This window comes from Pocillopora verrucosa, chromosome 6 (genome assembly GCF_036669915.1).
Source record: "Pocillopora verrucosa isolate sample1 chromosome 6, ASM3666991v2, whole genome shotgun sequence".
In the NCBI taxonomy this organism is placed as follows: Eukaryota; Metazoa; Cnidaria; class Anthozoa; order Scleractinia; family Pocilloporidae; genus Pocillopora; species Pocillopora verrucosa.
Window position 1 is genome coordinate 1,868,697 of NC_089317.1, and position 8,002 is coordinate 1,876,698.

Genomic DNA, 8,002 nt, shown 5'->3' on the forward strand with positions numbered 1-8,002 from the left:
TGACCAACCAAAATTTGAAAAACAATCGGATTTGTGGATAATTGTACCCTTAGTATGGTACATTTTCCTATCCCATAGACATGTGGGTGTTTCAGATGAAAATGAAGTAAAGAATGTACCTTCTTGATAGCCCTATAAAACAAATAGAATCAACGAGCCTGTCATCTACAAAAAGTTTACCGAAGCGGCATAAAGTGAGCTCCTTGGCTGGAATTGGCTGGAAAGAGTGACAATTACAGGAAGCTCATAAGAGAGCACATTTGCTCAGAAATTTTGGATTTGAATTGAAGCGATATTGGCAAATACATATAAATGAACTGCAGGCTCAGGGTGCTCGAGGCAAAGATACACACACCAGATAAACGTAACTAACCACTGAAGAACTGGAGTTAAGTTTGTTTTGCTGACAAACGACCTACACCCTTTTTTTTTTTTTCATGAGATTCTTTTTTTTTTAGAGAACGTTCAGATTGAGACTAATCAAAATTTCAAGAACATACCCAGACTGAGAGTCACTTAAGAACGTCTTTATTTTGCTCATTTTTTTTGTGTGAGAAATATAAAATAATAAGGTAACGGAAGTATAAAACTGTGGTCTAACAGGACAATTAACTCGCGTCCGAACTGATTTATTGATATACTATACCACACAACTTTAAGAACATGTTAAGAACGTTCGAAAAAAAAATGAATGAATGAACGTTCAGTATCAGCCTCAAACTTAGACTTTCTTATGAAACTAAAGGGTGTAATTTATTTTCAGTGCTATACAGTCTCAGAATGATAGTCCTTGAAGATGATATCGTTAACTTCATGAAACATTATCCGGCGATTTCACAAGTTACTTGTGTGCAAACAATAAAGCCTTAGTTTAGACAACAAGTTTGAAGATTATGTCTTTATTTGGTGGGAATTTAAACTCAGAAAATGAGTAAAGTTTATGGGAATATTCTGTTAACGGTAACTGTCGTGGATAACGTAAGAACTGACAGATTTTTACCTCTTGAGCACAATTAAAAGAGGCAAAATATTTCTGAAAACCAATGTAAGATAAGAAGTTAAAATTACCTTGTTTTCATTAAAACTTTCACTCCTTATCTTTATATCAGGAAATTCAGTCCCTTGATTTTTTGACAAACAGAACCAGACACCCTTCTTTCCAAATTATTTCTGCTATATTTTTGCGATTCCATGTTTTAATTCGTAGGTTCAATTTTTCCTAGGAAGATGCGAATGAAAAGTGAAAAACTGATCCACAAATTACATGACATATCCGAAAGAGTGTGATGCAAAAGCCATTACTTTTATAAAAACACCTATCCTTGGCATTAAAGGGTATCTTTGCAGGCTGGCCAGCGAGTAACAACAACGACTGTCACCTTTTGTTAGGAGAAAAGTTTTCGTTCATTGGAACCGTTACAACAAAGAGATTACTTCCATATAATTTCATTCGATATTCACTTTCTCGGCAAAATTGATTTAAGGAGATAAGAGGAAGAAAAAACGACAAAAGCAGGCGATTCACACAAGGATTTATAGATAAATTCGGTAACAAGTTTTTGTTTTGACTCGTGTGTTACTGTTGTGTCGGATTGTTACTATTTTTGGTTCTTGATGCGCATTGGTCGAACAGTGAAAAGAAAAAATCCAACATGGCGGCCGTTGAATGAAAGATCCAACGTGCTGGAGAGGTGAGTTTATTTTATCTGCTTAACAAGACAAGTACAATCTCTTGAGCTAGAGTGAAATTTTCTCTTAGTTTTCTTACTGAAAGGTTTAACTTCCAGGCTCACCCATATTTAAAAAACTACTCGTGGAAATTCTCTCTATGAATATGCTGCCTTTAAAATCGTCGAGTAGTACGCAAAATTTACGACCTACATTATTTTAATTTGAACGCGACTGTGAAAAATTATTTTGACTCACCCACTGGCAAGTATTTAATTTAATTGATTACGATTAGATACGGTCAAGAGATTTTTAACCACACAAGATTTGCAATGTTTACCGTGGCCTCATGGCTCTTCGCAGGTTTATAGCATTGGTCATTTTACGATGTATAGACCTTTTAAGGATGCTAGTGTTTTAGAGCATCCCCTCTAGTTTTGGTATCCTAATTTCATAACGTGAATTACACTGTTCTTTACGCTCTCGGTAGTAGTGTTACAAAGAATACAAAATGTGATTTAGTAAATATTGTTGGCGTAGTACGTGAATTTACTAGGAACGAAACGAGGTAATTTCTACATAGAAATCGCGATCACGGTATTGGCAGCGAAGTTCTCTGTTTCGGGGTGAGAAGTTTGCAAACTGCAGACCTCACCAACAACCGAATACCGCTTTAATCACGAAAGGAGAACCGTTGGTAAATCAAACTTAAACTAACTGAATGAAAACTATAGTAAACTTTAACTAAAACGCGATGCATGGGATTGCAGATTGCCTGCAGTTTATTGTTAAAGCATTTAATCCTAAAAATTTTGAGTTTTGATAGCTCCTGACAATGTTAACTTGGCATGTGCTTGAGCTTTGGGGTATTAAGGTGATGTCAGCTCTCATAAGGCTCTTTCATATGCCATTACAGAATAACCCTTTACACCCTAACATCAGTATGTATATTCTCCACACTGTTATTATACATTTCTGAAGCTGCTAACAAGGAGAATATGTTTCACAATCAAAAGCGTCTCAAGTTGATGATGATTTCTCGTAAAATCATGACATTAATGTTTGAATCAGGGGTGATATTCTAAGGAGAAATTAGATGCTAGTCTCTCATGGTGGTCAGTGGATTAAATTAAAGGGTACTTGGGAAATATTTGGGTGAGATAACTAAAACTGATCTTGTAAACTCTGATCAGTTAGTTGGGAGCATTGTTAAAAGGAATGTTGTCAACGGTAAAAACAATATTCTAACAACTTGGACAAAATTTGACAGTAGAGTTAAGTGTTGACTTCAAGTTGTCTCTATCCTGATGAAGATTTCTGCTCAAGCTGTGGAAACATCACTCACTTCTACTGCAAACAGCACTTTTTGGTACCTCTCTCACAAGTTTAATTCAATTTATTAGCTTTGCCAACAATACATACAATGTGGAACATGGGAAAATTACAATAACATAATGGACAGGCAACCACAATAGTGATATCCAATTACTGTGGTCCCAGGAGTATTAAAATAATTAAAACAATTACATCAATGATTAATAATTATGAACAATGTGGAGTTGGTGTTGTTTTCAGGCTGCTACATGAATTAAATTTTGTACAGATAGTTTTATAAGTCCTGGGATTGTCAATGTCATAGATATCTTGGAGTGCAGTTGAATAATGACGCATCAAAGCACGTTTGAAGTTATTTACATTGTTCATACTTAGGTTAAGCTTGTTTGACAGAGTGTTCCAGATTATTATTTTTCATAAAACAGGATGATCAGAATATATGATCAACTCCTGGGTTCAAACCATTTTATATGTCAAAAATACTGGTTGCTTGAAGGTGGTTGTCTCTAATGGGAAACAAGGTCAGGGACAATTGATCGTATATGAATACTCTAAACAACCTCACAGTTAACCCTTTAACTTCCAAGATCTGATTATTAATTCTCCCCTGTAGCTGCTACACATTCATTTGTCAATAAGTTAGAAGAATTTGGTGTTAGATCAAGATAACAACTTTTACTTGATGAGTTTGAATATTCTCATGAGCCGTTTGCTGGATAATGTTTAGATATTACAGGGAGAAGTTACATGCTAATCACTTTTGGGAGTTAAAGGGTTAAGGATTGAAGGAGAGCTTACTGTTCTATAAAATAGACTTGAAAGACTACAACCACTGTGCCAGATATAACAACAATTTTTTGTAATGCATCTGTACAGTATATATATCTACATCTCAATCTTTGCCTCCAAGGTAAGAGGATTATTCTTTCGGCCAGCATGGGAGATCTTAACAAAGGTCTAGTGCGATTGCATTCAATTTTGGGTTTCTTTTATGAGTCAGGGACTCAGGAAATATCAGTTTAAACCTGAGCAAATTTAATTCAATTTCTCTGTGATTTTTGGATAAAAAGAAAACTGTTTCTTTGAATGTTATCAGTCACATATTAAAAATACTATAGTTTCTTTAATTTTCTTTTTTCCAGGGATACAACTTCAGACCTTTGTGGTTTACAGTTAAATCAATGCTTCCTTCATCAAAGTTATACAAGTGAAGACATCTATATTATGAAAATAAAGACTGTTGCAATAGCAGAAAGTGAGTATCTTGCAAATACTGTTATTCTGAATAAATGCTAACATTGACCTGTAAATTGTTTTGAAAGATGTATCATTATTTTAAGGACAGTCCAGTTATTTCATTTACTAATGACTTAACCCTTAAACTCCCATAAGTGACCAAGACAGAATTTCTCCTTACAATATCAGTACAATATTAAGCAGACAAGTGATGAGAAGCAAGAAAAATATCAATTGGGGGATTATCACAATTGATCCAATACCAAATTCTCTTAATTAACTACAAAGGAATTGTATGACAGACTGTAAGGAGAATTACCAATGAGATCTTGGGAGTTAGAGGGTTAAGTGTATGACCTTGGTGCTAAAATGGCTCAAATTTAAGACAGACTAGTTAGAAAATATTTTATATGTTCTTGTTGTGTTTTGTAACTTTCCTGCTTCATGTATGCTTAAACTAGTTTTTTTTCCCTTGAATTTGTTAGTATTAACATGACTGATTGCTTAATGAAAGCTGACCCCTTTGCAGCAAATTTACATTGAAAAAACTATGAAAATACAAAATTATTTATATCTGTTTTGTTTCTGTCTATTTGGGAACAGTATAGAGCTATATCTTGACTGTTGCACTGTATTTTAAGACTGACAGGAATCAAAGTTTTTTCCACTGTTGCAATAATTTGCAGTTTTGCTTTTGTGGAAAAATTATTATGAAAGTTATTTCTACATATGAAATATAGGTTTAGCTTGGTATTCAAGTGTTATATACATCGTAGACAAGAAATAACATCACCAAAACAAACCACCCCTCCCTTCCCCTTCAAAAAATGTAATGAATAGTGTTTTTATTAGCTCCAAAAGCCACCCAATCACAAGGAAGACAAAACTTTTGCTGATTCTGATAAACTCCAAAGGATCGACTCATGGTAAACGCAGGTTTTTTTCCCCAAAATAGTCAAAGCAATGAATAAGTTCTCTGAAAGTATTTTAGTAAGAGCAGGGAGCAAATTTCCATGTTAAGTTAAATTTAAACCAAAACTAAGTCTTCTCAATGTCAACAATAAGAGTTTACAAACTTTACACTGTTTCCACATCGTTATAAAGTTTCTGACTGAGGGCCTAAATGATAGCTCAAGCATAAGATGTTTGAAAAAATTGGGTGAAATAAGCAATGTTCATATTGCTTGACTGACAACTGTTTACTGCGTCACATGCTCTTGAAATGTGACAAAGGAAGGTGCAAAGCTTACTTTCTATTAATCTTTCTAGATTTGAAGTTAATTAATTAATCATTTATTTAAATATGATGTCCATTTGCCAGAGGCAAACAAAAAATTTCACGTGTGTTGCTCAAAGACTGTTTAAATCAATTGTGATTTGGTTTGTGTATGTCAATACACTGTATGTCAATACAATTTAATTCAACCGTGATATTTAGGGAGAAAATACTGGACGAATTTTAACCATTAGGAGAAGGTTTTAAACAGTAATCGTTAAACAAAATTGGATAAGTTGTGTCAAAACTAGAGCATGTTTCAGTGGTAAGCGAATTGCAAATTACTATTTCAACAAGTGTCTACCAAACAGAATCGAAATGATACTCTTTCTAGAAACTTTGAGCTTCGCGCGAATAAACACTAGGTTGAGTCAATCTTGTGCACCAGTTAAAATGGTAGTCGTAGGTTGTATACAGATAGGAGTGGATCAAGGATACTCCCTAATGCGTCGCAATTATTTAGAATCAAATTGTGACCGGTACTCAGAAAAATTCCGCTTCAGAGACAGATGTGAACGCGTCTTGTTTCTCCGCAATGGAAAAGGCACGGTTTATCTTCAAATCCCTTGCCTGCTACAAAATTTTGAGATGCCAAAATGAATGTTTACAGTTTTCTATTTGTTTGTTTATGCATTAGACTGAAGTTCTCTGCGTGTGCAAGCGTTTTTTGTTTTTGTTTGTTGTTGTTTTTTTTTACGCTAAGTTAAGGAACGCGCTTGGACAAAGGTCAAGACCGACGAAGAAAAGAAAACCTACATGCGCGTGCAGCGCGTGTCATACACTGCATACCGCGTCATATGATTTAACCAATAGGAGTACTGCAAACCGCACCACGCCAATTAGTATCACTATGGAAACACCATTGATAACGCGTCGTGATAACTGCTCTTTTAAGCTGGAGTTCTGTAGATTTACTGTGTCGACGCTAGGCGTGTTGTATTTCTTGTGACAAGAGCGCAACTCAAAAAAGAGTCAAACTAACAAGATTCCCTTCTAAAGCATGGAATAATAAGAAGTTGCACCAATGGGGATTCTCAACGGATGTGAAACTACAGTGGAAGGTGGATATGAGGTAACCGAAGCTTAGATAGATTGCATAGCTAATATCACAATGAGAGCCTTTGTTTTCTTGTGCCTGTTTCATTAGGATTCATGCGAGACCGATCGATTAGATCTTCATGGATTGAATTCCATCTTGCAGTTCGCCTAATGCCAGGACTCCACTCCTTGATTCCGTCCTTGCTTAAACCAGGATTAGTTTAGACTTAGTAAGATGTAGGAATGAAAGTACGTTTATTTAGAAAATAACCGCAAAATGTTTGCAACTTGTTTCCCAAGAGGGGTAGGCTAGTTGCGAAAATGTTCCCAACTGTGACGTTGTTTAACACATAAGAGTTTGTAAATTTTGATTGGCTTTGTTAGGAATTTAGTTCACATCTGCCAATTATGAAGCGCTAGCAAAATGATTTCCCAATGATTTCGCTTTTGTGCACGAGATACAAATGTATAAATGATTTTTGCGCCCCCCGTTGTTTCTCAGTTTATATTTCAATCAAATTGTACCAATTATCTGCAGAAATGTTGAAATGTTTTGATTTGGATTGTAATTCAAAAGTTTTCGAAGCGCATTTAAGTTGGTGTTTGTTTAGCCGTTTATAGTAGTTCCGATTGTCGCGGCTTCCGCCTGTTTAAGCAATTAGATTCGGCGACTTGAACACAATGTTAATCCGTCGTCGATGAGACTTCTTGAGATTGAAGATTTAAATACATATAAAAATTATTTGATAACTATTAAACGCAAATAAATGCAAATTAAACCTTATTATGAGATTTAAAACTTAACACTGGTTTCTTAAGACTGAAGAAAACTTTTAACATTTCCAATTCAATTGCATAGTTGTAAGGGTGTCACGATAAATGTTTACTCTTTAAGTTCGACTTGCAACAAGCTGCAACGTAGCAGATTGAGAACTGCAAATCACTGCGAGAAGTCTCTGGTTTGGTTTAAATGATAAATAAAGATTCTTAACGAATCTTTGATGCTCCCGAGTTGTCGAGCTTAAAGACTGTTATTGATGAAGATATTTGGAATTTAATTTACTTATTACTTTCATGTGAAGTGGACTACGCAAATGTGAAATATTTAATAGCGTAACAGCTCCTCAGTACATACACAATGCAAAAGATCAACAAATTGATATTCGTCTATATTGTGCATTTACTTGACTCCTTTGGTCGGCCTATTTTCTACCCTTTTCAATCAAACTTTCGATCATTTAATGGCCTCACTTTCTACAGAGTTCTCTGCGGCCCAGCGGAAAAGCTTCTGTTGTGACGCGGAATCGAAAGGTCTGAGATTCGATTCTTCGTGGAGACTCGGATTTTTTCCTCGTGACAACACCAATACATCTTTCTTTAATCTTTCGATCTGCTTCTACTACTTGATCTGCCGCATGATGGTGAGAGATTAGTTTACATGGCCTCTCT